The following is a 12,555-nucleotide window of genomic DNA, read 5'->3' on the forward strand; positions in this document are numbered from 1 at the left end:
CGTCTGTGCAGTGTGGAGACAGGCGCTGGGTGGGACAGGATTGTGATGGACAGCTAGAGCGTCCCGTCAGTCACTTGTGGGCGGGGCCTCGGCTTGACATGACGTAAGATGGCGTAGGAGGCGTGGCCTGGAGGTGAATGACAGCCCGTGTGGCCATCTAATTGCAAGGGGGCGTGGCCTGAAGGTTACAGACAGGACAAATGTCCACACAACAACCAGAGGGTGGGACCTGGAGGAGACAAACAGCCCCTGTGGTCTTTCAACAGCCAGGGGGCGGGGCCTGGAGGTGACAGACAGCCCCTATGGCCTTCCAACAGCCAGGGGCAGGACCTGGAAGAGACAGACAGCCCCTGTGGCCTTCCAACAGCCAGGAGGCGGGACCTGGAAGTGAAGGACAGCCCCTACGCCCATACATTCACTAGTGGGCGGGACCTCTGGGTGATGGGCATAAACAGAGTCCACAGAACTAGCCACGAAGGGGCGTGGCTTCACACAGATCGAGTCTCCAGCTATTGGCTTGGCAGGGGATGGGGCCCAGAGATGATGGACAGCACCCCCTGCCTTTTAACCTCACCCAAGGAAGAGGCCGAACTGGACCCGCAGCTTCCCTGGGTGGGAGACAGGCGTGTCAGCCAATCAGAGCAGGGGGTGCGGCTGGAGGAGTCCCCGGGGAAGCCAATGGGGCCCTCCCTCCAGAGAAGACCTGGATATCATGCAGGTGCAATGCATCCTAGGCCTAGGGAGACACAGACCTCCGACCTCGACTTATCCTACTGCAATAAGGAGCTATAGGCCCACCTGGGTCAATCCCTGGAGAGGTCATTGGGGTCCCCTGGGACAGGCACAGAAGGGGAAGAGTTTGCAGGCCTGGTCATCCACCCATCCATCCACCCAACCACCCCCCCCAGAGTGGTCCAACATCCAGGTACCCCACATCTCCAATCCCGCTGGGCCAATCTGAATCCGAGTTCACGTAGTTAGGAGCAGGACTGTGGTGTGAGGTCCAATCAGCAGCGAGTTGGATTTGTGGGGGGGCTAAGGGGTGTGTCTTACAGCTGGATCAATGACAAAGGAATTAGGAAAGTGAGGGAGGGCCTTTCATGGAATAAGCCAATCAGGTGTGAATCTAGGTGGTGGGACGTCCTGGAGGAGGGCGGGACCAAGCTTGTATCCTAGCAACCCACCGGAAATGGCCTGAAATGGAAGGCAGGACTAGTTCTATACCCTAGCAACCACCAGAAATGATCTGAAATGGAAGGTGGGACTAGTCCTATACCCTAGCAACGACTGGAAGTGACCTGAAATGGAAGGTGGGTCTAGTCCTATACCCTAGCAATGACCGGAAGTGGCCTGAAATGGAAGGTGGGAGCAGTCCTATACCCTAGCAACGACCGGAAATGACCTGAAATGGAAGGTGGGACTAGTCCTATACCCTAGCAACGACTGGAAGTGGCCTGAAATGGAAGGCGGGACCAGTCCTATACCATAGCAATGACCGGAAATGGCCTCAAATGGAAGGCAGGACCAGCCCTGTATGCTAGCAACAACTGGAAATGACCTGAAATGGAAGGCAGGACCAGTGCCCGGCCTCTGACCCCCGTGACCGCTGACCCTGCCGTGCGGTACGGTGCTCATGAGGTTTTATTGTGTGGGAAGCTAGAGGAGAGAGGCCCGGATGTGACAGGGCTCCGGATGGGAGGTTGGGGAAAGGCCCTGGATGGGAGGCCCGAGGTGGAGTTCAAGGATGAGAGGCTCAGGATGTGAGAGTCCCAGGATATGTGAAGCCCTGGGTCTGAGAATCCCATGATGTGAGACTCTCTGAATGTGAAAATCCCCGGATGTGGGAATCCCCAGATGTAGGAGTTCCCAGATGTGAGAGTCCCCACATGTGAGAGTCTCTGGATGTAAAAGTCCCCGGATGTGACAATCCCGGGATGTAGGAATCTCTAGTTGTGGGAATCCCTGGATGTGAGAATCCCTGGCTGTGGGAATCCCCGGATGTGAGAATCCCTGGATCTGAGAATTCCCGGATGTGAAAATCCAAAAATGTGAGAATCCCCGGATGTGAGAGTCCCTGGATGTGAGATTTCCCCAGATGTGGGAATTCCCTGGTCTGAGCATCCCTGGAAGTGGGAATCCCCGGATATGAGAATCCCCGGATGTGGAAATCTCTGGATGTGAGAATCTCTGGATGTGAGAATCTCCGGATGTGAGAATCACCGTATGTGAGAGTCTGTATGTGGGAATCCCCGGATGTGAGAGTCTCTGGATGTGAGACTCTCCGGGTGTAAAAGTCCCCGGATGTAGGATTCTCCGGATGTGTGAATACATCCCCGGGAATCCCCGGATGTGAGTCCCCAGAAGTGAGAATCCCCGGATGTGAGAATCCCCAGATGTAGGAATCCCCGGATGTGGAGAGTCTGTATGTGGGAATCCCCGGATGTGGGAATCTCTGTATTTGAGTATACCCGGATGTTTAATACTCGGATGTGAGTCCCTGGATGTGAGAGGCGCAGGCCAGGATCTGCCATAGCCCCGGGCAGTTGGGGGTTGGGGGTCGGGTCGGGGTCAGAGGTCGGGGATCAGGTGGTCGCAGGCGCAGAGCGGTCCGGGCACGCAGCAGGGCTGCAGGCGCAGGCTCCAGGTGTTGTGTGCAGGGGCGAGGGGCGGGGCCGCGCGGGGGTGGCGCGTGCGCAGCATCCAGGCCACTGCGGCCTCCACGCGCCTGCGCGTCGCCATCGGGCCCCGCAGCGGGCGGGTCTCCCCCGGGTCCGCCGTCAGGTCAAAGAGCAGTGGCCGCCGGTGGCGGGTCATGCGCCGCCCGGAGCAGGCGCAGGCAGGGAAACCGAGGCAGGCGCCCGAGCCCAGCGGGTCGAAGCACGGAGTGGCGAAGTGCAGCTTCCACACCGTGCAGCCTGCGGGGGGTGGGGAGAAAGGAGTAACATCCGGGGCCTCACATCCAGGATTCCCATCCGGGAATTCACATCCAGGACATCACATCCGGGGATTCACATCAGGGCATTCACACGCAAGACCTTACATCCGGGATTCCCATCCAGGACCTCACATCTGGGTATTCACATCCGGGGATTCCCATCTAGGACCTCACATCCAGGGATTCACATCCAGGCCCTCACATCCGGGGATTCACATGCGGTACTTCACATCCGGTGATTCACATGCGGGGCCTCACATCCGGGACCTCACAGCCAGGGATTCCCATCTGGGACCTCACATCCGGGGCCTCACATCTGGGGATTCCCATCCGAGGCCTCACATCCGGGATCTCACATCCGGGGCCTCACATCCAGGGCTTCTCATCCACTACCTCACATCTGGAGCCTCACATCTGGGAATTCCCATCGGGGACTTCACATCCGGGACCTTACATCCGGGGATTCCCATCTCATGCCTTCCATCCAGGTCCTCACATCCCGGGATTCCCACATCCGAGGATTCCCACATCCAGGTCTCCCACCCCAGGCCTTGCATCCGGGTCCCTGCGCGCTCGCATGCAGCCCCCTCCCCCGCCCTGGGGCCCGGCGGAGGTTGAGGCACTCACTTGGGCGGTTGAACCAGCGCACGGCGTGCAGCCGGGCCTCGCAGTAGTGCAGCAGGAAGTTGTGGCCTGCGGCCTGCGCTGTCCTCAACAGCGCGGGCATCAGGTCCTGGCCGTCCACCTCCCTGCGGGACCCGGATGTGCAGGCTTCTGAGCGCTCAGAGACTCGGATGTGCAAGCCAGAGCCCCCAGAGACCCGGATGTTAAGGCTTGAGCCTGTAGAGACCCAGATGTGCAGGTCTAAGACCCAGGCCTCTGGTCTTAGAGACCTGGATGTGTAGGCCTGAGGCCTCAGAGAGCCGAATATCCAACCTTCTGAGCGCTCAGAGACCCGGATGTCCATGCTTCTGAGCCCCCAGAGACCCGGATGTGCAGGCCTGAGATCCCAGAGACCCGGATGTGCAGGCTTCTGAGCCCTCAGAGACCCAGATGTGCAGTCCTGAGCCCTCAGAGACCCGGATGTCCAGGACTGAGACCTGGGCCTAGGTACTCAGAGACCTGGATGTGCAGCCCTGATGCCTTAGAGACCCCGATATGAAGGCCTGAGTCCTCAGAGACCCAGATGTCCAGGCTTCTGAGTGCTCAGAGGCCCGGATTTGCAGGCCTGAGCCCTTAGTTACCCGGATGTAAAGGCTTCTGAGCCCCCAGAGACCCGGATGTCCATGCCTGAGCCCCGGGTCTTGGGTCTTAGAGACCCGGATGTGCAGGCTCCTGAGCCCCCAGAGACCCGGATGTGCAGGTCTGAGCCCTCAGAGACCCGGATGTGTAGGCTTCTGAGCCCCCAGAGACCCGGATGTGCAGGCCTCAGCCTCCCCCCCTCAGGATCCCTGAGGCCCCGGATAACCCCCCTTCCCCCCCACCCCGTGGGGACCCAGGCCGGCGAACGACTACCTGTCCGATGGAACCCAGCCCCCGGCCAGGCGCACCACGGTGGGGAACAGGTCCATGAGGCTGGTGGGCTCAGGCACCAGGCGCCCTGCAGGCAGCGTCCCAGGCCAGCACGCCAGCCCGGGAACCCGGATGCCACCCTCCCAGCCACCCATGCCTTTGCCACCTGCAAGGGGGGAGCGAAGGGCAAAGGTCAATGGCGGGGTCGGGCCGCGTGGGAGTCCCCGCCCATCCTGCCTCAGTTTCCCCCTCGCCTTGGTGCACGCCGTTGGAACCCCCGAGGCGGGCGCCCCAGGCCCGGGCCTCCAGCGAGGCACCGTGATCCGACGTGAAGTAGACAAGGGTGTGGCGCCCCAGCCCTGCACCGTCCAGCGCCGCCAGCAGTCGCCCTGTGGGGGGGGCAATGGATCCGTGCCTCAGTTTACCCCCAGCGTCCACCGTGCCTCGGTTTACCCCCTACATGCACCATGCCTCAGTTTACCCAACATGCATCGTGACTCAGTTTACAAATTTCCATCGTGCTTCAGTTTATCCCCAATGCCCAGTGACTCAGTTTACCCAACAGGCACCGTGCCTCAGTTTACACCCAATGCTCACCGGGCCTCAGTTTACCCCCATCCCAGTGCCTCAGTTTACTCAACCCACTCACCTCGTCCCCGTGCCTCAGTTTACCCAACATGCACCATGCCTCAGTTTACACAATATGCCCAGTGCCTCAGTTTACCCAACATGCACCATGCCTCAGTTTACCCAACATGCCCAGTGACTCAGTTTACCCAAATACACCGTGCCTCAGTTTACCCCAATACCCAGTGACTCAGTTTACCCAAATGCACCGTGCATCAGTTCACCCTGAACATGCACCGTGCTTCAGTTTACCCAACATGCACCGTGCCTCAGTTTACCCAAGTGCACCATGCCTCAGTTTACCCCCAACATGCCCAGTGACTCAGTTTATCCAAGTGCACCGTGCCTCAGTTTCCCCCATCCCACTCACCCCATCTCCATGCCTCAGTTTCCCCCAACCCACTCACCCCACCCCCGCGCCTCAGTTTCCCCATCCCGCTCACCCCGACCCTGTGCCTCAGTTTCCCCATCCCGCTCACCCCACCCCCGTGCTCAGTTTCCCCCATCCCACGCACCGTGCCTCAGTTCCCCCCCTGCACTCACCCACCATCCAGTCAAGCTCCTCCATGTTGTCGCCGTAGGCGCTGTGCGAGCTGCAGCCCCAGAAGGCGGGTGAGGTGACCAGCGGGACATGGACGTGGAGGAAGGAGACAAGGAGGAGGAAGGGGCGGGCCTGGTGCCTGCGGACCCACGTCAGACCCCGCCCCCATCATCAATAACCTCACCAATAACCGACCTGATCAGGTATTGCCAATAATCGATCAGATGATTGATAATCGATCCTGATCTGATCGAAAATACCAATAATCGATCCTGATCTGATCGAAAATACCAATAATCGATCGTGATGTGATCGATAATACCAATAATCGATCATGATCTGATCAATAATACCAATAATCAATAGTGATCTGATTGAAAATACCAATAATCGATCGTGATCTGATCAGTTATTACCAATAATCGAACAGATCTGATCAGTTATTACCAATAATCAAACATCATCTGATCGATATGACCAATAATAGAACATGAGCTGATCAGATATTACTAATAATCGAACAGGATCTGATCAATAATACCAATATTCGATTGTGATGTGATCGATAATACCAATAATCGAACATCATCTGATCGATAATACCAATAATTGAACATGAGCTGATCAGTTATTACCAATAATCGAACATCATCTGAACAGTTATTACCAATAATCGATCATGATCTGATCAATACTACCAATGATTGATCGTGGTCTGATCTGAGGTCTACCAGATGTCTCTACAGATCTACTAGATGGAACATCCAAGGACCTGAGGTCTACCAGATGTCTATAGAGATCTACTGGATGTAACATCCTGGGATTTGACGTCTACCAGATGTCTCTGCAGATCTACTGATGGAACATCCGGGAACCTGAGGTCTACCAGATGTCTATAGAGATGTACTAGATGTAACATTCAGGGATTTGAGGACTACCAGATGTCTATAGAGATCCATTGATGGAACATCCGGGGATTTGAGGTTGACAGTTGACTATAGAGATCTACTGGATATACATCTGGGCACCTGAGGTCTACCAGTTGACTATAGAGATCTAGTAGATGTACATCAGGGGATCTGAGGTCTACCAGATGTCTATAGAGATCTATTGATGGAACATCCAGGGATTTGAGATTGACCAGTTGACTACAGAGATCTACTGGTTGTACATCCGGGGATCTGAGGTCTACCAGATGCCTATAGAGATCTCCTAGTGGAACATTCGGGGATTTGAGGTTGACAGTTGACTATAGAGATCTACTGGATGTACATCCGGGGATCTAAGGTCTACCAGTTGACTATAGAGAACTAGTAGATGGCATCTGTCCCCCTCCCCGGCCCCAGGCTGACCTGTGGATGAAGGCCTCAGCCTCCCGCAAGAATAGCCCCACGCTGGCCTCGAACCTCAGAGGCTGCTGGACGACCTGGTGATCCCTCATCAGGAAGCAGTCGGCGTGGACGATGAAGACACCTAGGAGGCAGGAGGTGCAGGCCAGGAGCAAGGCCCCACATCCGGGGCCCAGCACCCTGGGCACCCAGCGCAGGCCCAGCAGGCCCGTGAGATTCCCAGCGGCCAGGCAGAGCAGGGAAAGCAGCAGCAGCTGCGCCCCCAGGTCCAGGGGCCCTTGCAGACGCACTCGCTTCTGCGAGGGCTCCGCTTGCAGGCAGTCCCCCATCAGGGTGAAGGGGACCCCGAAGAAGGAGTCGAACCTATGGTTCAGGGGGTGGTGGCAGTGGTGAGTGGGGGACTCACAGTTGAGGCCCAGGTGCCATTTGCCTGGAGGGGAAGAGATGGATGGATGAGTGAATGGATGGGTGGATGGGTGGATGGATGGGTGGATGGGTGGATGGGTGGATGGATGGGTGGATGGATGGGTGGGTGGATGGATGGGTGGATGGATGGATGGATGGATGGATGGATGGATGGGTGGGTGGATGGATGGATGGATGAATAGGTGGATGGGTGGATGGGTGGATGGATGGATGGATGAGTGGATGGATGGATGGATGGGTGGATGGGTGGATGGATGGATGGATGGAGGGGTGGATGGATGGATGGATGGGTGGATGGATGGATGGATGGATGGATGGATGGATGGATGGATGGATGGGGGATGGGTGGATAGATGGATGGGTGGATGGATGACTTCTCTCTTTCCTATGAGGCCGGTGGCATATCCCTGCTGCTGCAGGATCTTGGCGAAGGTGATCTCGGAAGTGGGCAGCCCGCCAGACACGGCTGCCCACTGCAGCACGCGCGCCCCGTTGGTGGTCACCATGCCTTCCAAGAGAGAGAAGGACCCTAGGTCAGTGATGATGGCGTCCTGGGTAAGGAGGGGGCATCTAGCACCTTCAGGGGGAAGGCCTGCTGTGTCTGGGATAGCCTGGGACCTGCCCACCCGGGGTGGAAAGGACCCCAGCCCTGGGAGCCCTCGGGGGAAACCAATATGGCATCACTTCCGGTTTCCTGGTGGTTCAGGGGGGAAGTCCCAGAGTCTCAGGGATTTGAACCTGAGATCCTCAGAGAAGTCCTCCCCTCCCTCTGGTTGACCTCCGTGCCCTAGATGTTGGGCCTCAGTTCCCCGGATGTTGGATGTTAGTATCCCGGATGTTGGCCCTCATCCCCGGATGATGGAGTTCAGTGCCCTGTATGGTGGATATCAGGACCCCAGATGTTGGACTTCAGTTACCCGAATGTTGTAGCTCAGTTCCCTGGATGTTGGATCTTACTACCCCGTATATTGGAGCTCAGATTCGGGTATGTTGGCCCTCAGATCCCCAGATGTTGGAGCTCAGTTCCCCGGATGTTGGGGCTCAGGTTCCCGGTTGTTGGATCTTAGTATCCCGGATGGTGGATGTCAGATCCTCGGATGTTGGAGTTCAATTCCCAGAATGTTAGGCCTCAGATCCCCGGATGTTGGATCTTAGTACAATGGATGTTAGAGATAAGGTCCCCGGATGTTAGAGTTCAGTGCCCTGGATGTTGGTGCTCAGATCCCCGGATGTTGGATCTTAGTAACCCGGATGTTAGAGATGAAGTCCCTGGATGTTAGAGCTCAGTACCCCGATGTTGGTGCTCAGTTCCCCGGATGTTGGGCTTTAGATCCCCGGATGTTGGGTCTCAGATCCCCAGATGTTGGATATCAGGTCCACGGATGTTGGATCTTAGTACCCTGGATGTTGGCTCTCAGATCCCCGGATGTCCCGCCCCCGCCTCCCCCCCCACCGCTCCTTCCGTTCCCCGGATGTCCCACCCCCCCATACTGACCCAGGCGCACAGGGTAGCGTCCCGTCAGGAAGGTTGCGTGGCTTGGGCTGCAGACGGACGCTGCTGCCAGGTGCTGGGTCAGCCGCATGCCATCGCGGGCCAGGCCGTCCAGGTGCGGGATGCTGTGTGGGGAGAGGGAAACTGAGTCACAGCCAAGAACATAGGGGACCTGGGGTCTAACATCCGGGGATCTAATGCCCAAAATCCCAGGAGCTAAACTCCAACATCTGGGGCCCTGAGATCCCACATCCGGGGATCTAAGATCCAACATCCGGGGACCTGAGATTCCACATCCGGGGTACTAAGATCCAACATCTGGGGACCTGAGGTCCAACATCTGGGGACCTGGCATCCAACATCTGGGAACCTGAGGGCCAACATCTGGAGATCTAAGATCCAACATCTGGGGCCCTGAGATCCCACATCCAGGGTACTAAGATCTATATCTGTGGACTGGGCTCCTACATCCGGGGTCTAAGGCCCAACATCCGGGGACCTGAGGGCCAAACATCTGGGTATCTGATCTCAAACATCCAGGGACCTGACATCCAACATCCGAGGTACTAAGATCCAAGATCCGGGGAATTGAATTCCAACATCCGGGGACCTAACATCCAACATCCAGGGATCTGAGGTCCAACATCCGGGGGCCTGATCTCCAACATCTGGGGTACTAACATGTAACATCCGGGAACCTGATTTCCCACATCTGGGGTATACTAAGATTTAACATCCGAGGACCTGATCTCCAACATCCGGGGCACTAACATCCCACATCCAGGGATCTGATATCCAACATCCGGGGACCTGATCTTCAACATCCAGGGAACTGAGATCCAACATCCTGGGAATTGAACTCCAACATCCGGAGACCTACCATCCAACATCCGGGGACGTGAGGTCCACTAGATGTCTATACAGATCTCCTGGTGGAACATCCGGGGAACTGAGCTCGAACATCCGGGATACTAACATGTAACATCCGGGGACCTGATATCCAACATCGGGGCAGTAAGATTCAACATCCGGGGACCTGATCTCCAACATCCGGGGACCTGATCTTCAACATCCGAGCACCTGACATCTAACATCCGGGGTACTAACATCTAACATCTAGGGACCTGATCTCCAACATCCGGAGCACTAACATATAACATTCGAGAACCTGATTTCCCACATCTGGGGCATTAAGATCTAACATCCTTGGACCTGTCCTCCAACATCCGGGGCACTAACATCCAACATCTGGGGAACTGAGTTACTAGATGTCTATACAGTTCTCCTGGTGGAACATCCAGGGATCTGAGCTCCCACATCCGGGTAACTAAGGCCCCACATCCGGGCCTCCCCCTCTGCTCACCACAGGCTGCGGTTCCCAAAGCTGTCCAGGTCGCCCAGGCCCAGGTCATCGGCCAAGAGCAGCAGGAAGTTGGGGCGCGAGGGGGTGGGGCCTGCGCAAGGGCCAGGGGGGAGGAGGAGGAGGAGGAGGAAGGCGAGGGGTGGGGCTGCGCAGCCGCTGTGCAACCTGAGGAGGAGAGAGAGGAGGAGGAGGGATGGATGGGTGGATGGATGGGTGGATGGATGGATGGATAGGTGGATGGGTGGATGGATGGATGGATGGGTGAATGGATGGGTGGATGGATGGATGGTTGGAGGGATGAATGGATGGGGAATGGGTGGATGAATGGATGGGTGGATGGATGGATGGATGGGTGGATGGATGGGTGGATGGGTGGATGTATGTATGTATGTATGGATGGATGGATGGATGGATGGATGGATGGATGGATGGATGGATAGGTGGATGGGTGGATGGATGGATGGGTGGATGGATGGATGCACAGTGGATGGATGGATGGGTGGATGGATGGATGGGTGGGTGGATGGGTGGATGGATGGGTGGTTGGGTGTATGGATGGATGGGTGGATGGATGGGTGGGTGGATGGATGAATGTTTGGATGGATGGATGGATGGATGGATGGGTGGGTGGATGGATGGGTGGGTGGATGGATGGATGAATAGGTGGATGGATGAATAGGTGGATGGGTGGATGGATAGATGGGTGGATGAATAGGTGGATGGGTGGATGAATAGGTGGGTGGGTGGATGGATGGGGATATGGATTGATGGATGGATGGGTGGATGGATGGATGGATGGATGGATGAATGGATGGGTGGGTGAGTGGATGGATGGTTGGGTGGATGGATGGATGGATGGGTGGATGGATGGATGGGTGGATGGATGGATGGGTGAATGGGAAGAGGGATGGAAGGACTCCCCCTCCCTCCAGGCCCTCTCCTGACCAACTTGGCATCCAGGATCCCGTCCTTCCCATGATGCTCCCCGTTTCATGGAAGAGAATGCTGGAAGCAGGAAGTGGGGAAGAGCTGAGTAACATCCGGCCACCCCAGGGCCAGGCTGCTGTTGCCCCCACCAGTACATCAGCCCCTCACCTCGTCTTTCCAGGCCTGTGGCGGGGCCCTGCAACCCCCACCCCGGTGGGACATCCGGGGGGGGGCTTCATAGAACAATCGAAGCCCTCCCACCCCGGGTCCCCACACCTCTCCCCGTGTTCCCCAGAGGACGAACTCACATCCATAGTTCTCTGCCATCAGCGCCTGGGCCTGCTGCTCTCCCTGCCAGCCAGGAAGCTCGCAGGGCTCAAATGTCCATGTCACTCCAGCAGCCAGAACTCCACAACATCCCTCCAAAATAAAAGTCCCCTTGTTCCTTGGAAAGCACAACATTCCCCCCCTCCAAAATAAAAGTCCCCTTTGTTCCTTAGAAAGGAACAGGATGTGGTGCTGAAGGGGAAGGCGGGGAAGGAAGGGAAAAGCCCGGAGTTGCTGGGCTGGGCGCCAAGAAATTGCCAGGCCTGGCAGAGGCAGGAGGAAGGGGAGGCGGGAAACCTCGAGAACTACATGGAAGGCTGCAATAATAGTCAGGACCGTCAGGGAGGGTGGCCTGTGCCCAGGGGGCGTGGCCTGCACTCAGTAGGCCGTGGCCAGAGCTGAGGAGGGCGTGGCCTGGGCTGGGGAGGAAGTGAGGGACTCAGGAGGGCTTGGCCTGTGCTGGGAATGTAGTGAGGGTCTCAGGGGGCGTGGCCTGTGGTCAGGAGGGCGTGGCCTATGCTGAGGAGAAAATGATGGTCTCAGGAGGGCGTGGCCTGTGCTCAGAAGGGCGTGGCCTGTGCTGGGGAGGAAGTGAGGGACTCAGGAGGGCGTGGCCTGTGCTGGAGCTAAACTGAGGGTCTCAGGAGGGCGTGGCCTGCAATGAGGCAGAAGTGAGGGTCTCAGGAGGGTGTGGCCTGCAATGAGGCGGAAGTGAGGGACCTATGTGGGCGTGGCCTGCGCTGGGGCGGAAGTGAGGGTCTCAGGAGGGCGTGGCCTGTGCTGGGAAGGAAGTGAGGGTCTCTGGAGGGCGTGGCCTGTGCTGGGAATGTATGAGGGCCCCAGGAGGGCGTGGCCTGTGCTAGGAGCGGAAATGAGAGTGTGGCCTGTGCTGGGCAGAAATGAGGGGTCTCAGGAGGGTGTGGCCTGTGCTGGGGCAGAAGTGAGGGTTTCAGGAGGGCGTGGCCTGCGCTGGGGCGGAAGTGAGGAAGAATTCCATCCAGAAGCAGCACGGCTGCTTTATTGCCTCCGATTCTGGGATAGGACCCCAACGGCCCA

The 12,555-nt window shown here is 57.3% G+C and overlaps 2 long non-coding RNA genes across 2 annotated transcripts; both read right to left on the bottom strand.

The window, feature by feature from the left end:
- Window positions 1-7,269: 7,269 nt before the first annotated feature.
- Window positions 7,270-8,956, bottom strand: LOC138815112 (uncharacterized). Its single transcript, XR_011368166.1, has 3 exons — window positions 8,886-8,956; window positions 8,129-8,263; window positions 7,270-7,898 (listed from the first exon to the last, which is right to left on the bottom strand). It is a non-coding gene; the product is annotated as an uncharacterized lncRNA (long non-coding RNA).
- A 1,320-nt stretch (window positions 8,957-10,276) lies between these two features.
- On the bottom strand, window positions 10,277-11,837 carry LOC138815113 (uncharacterized). Its single transcript, XR_011368167.1, has 3 exons — window positions 11,481-11,837; window positions 11,191-11,250; window positions 10,277-10,410 (listed from the first exon to the last, which is right to left on the bottom strand). It is a non-coding gene; the product is annotated as an uncharacterized lncRNA (long non-coding RNA).
- Window positions 11,838-12,555: the final 718 nt, after the last annotated feature.

Source organism: Dipodomys merriami, unplaced genomic scaffold (assembly GCF_024711535.1).
Source record: "Dipodomys merriami isolate MVZ:Mamm:240054 unplaced genomic scaffold, mDipMer1.0.p SCAF_622, whole genome shotgun sequence".
In the NCBI taxonomy this organism is placed as follows: Eukaryota; Metazoa; Chordata; class Mammalia; order Rodentia; family Heteromyidae; genus Dipodomys; species Dipodomys merriami.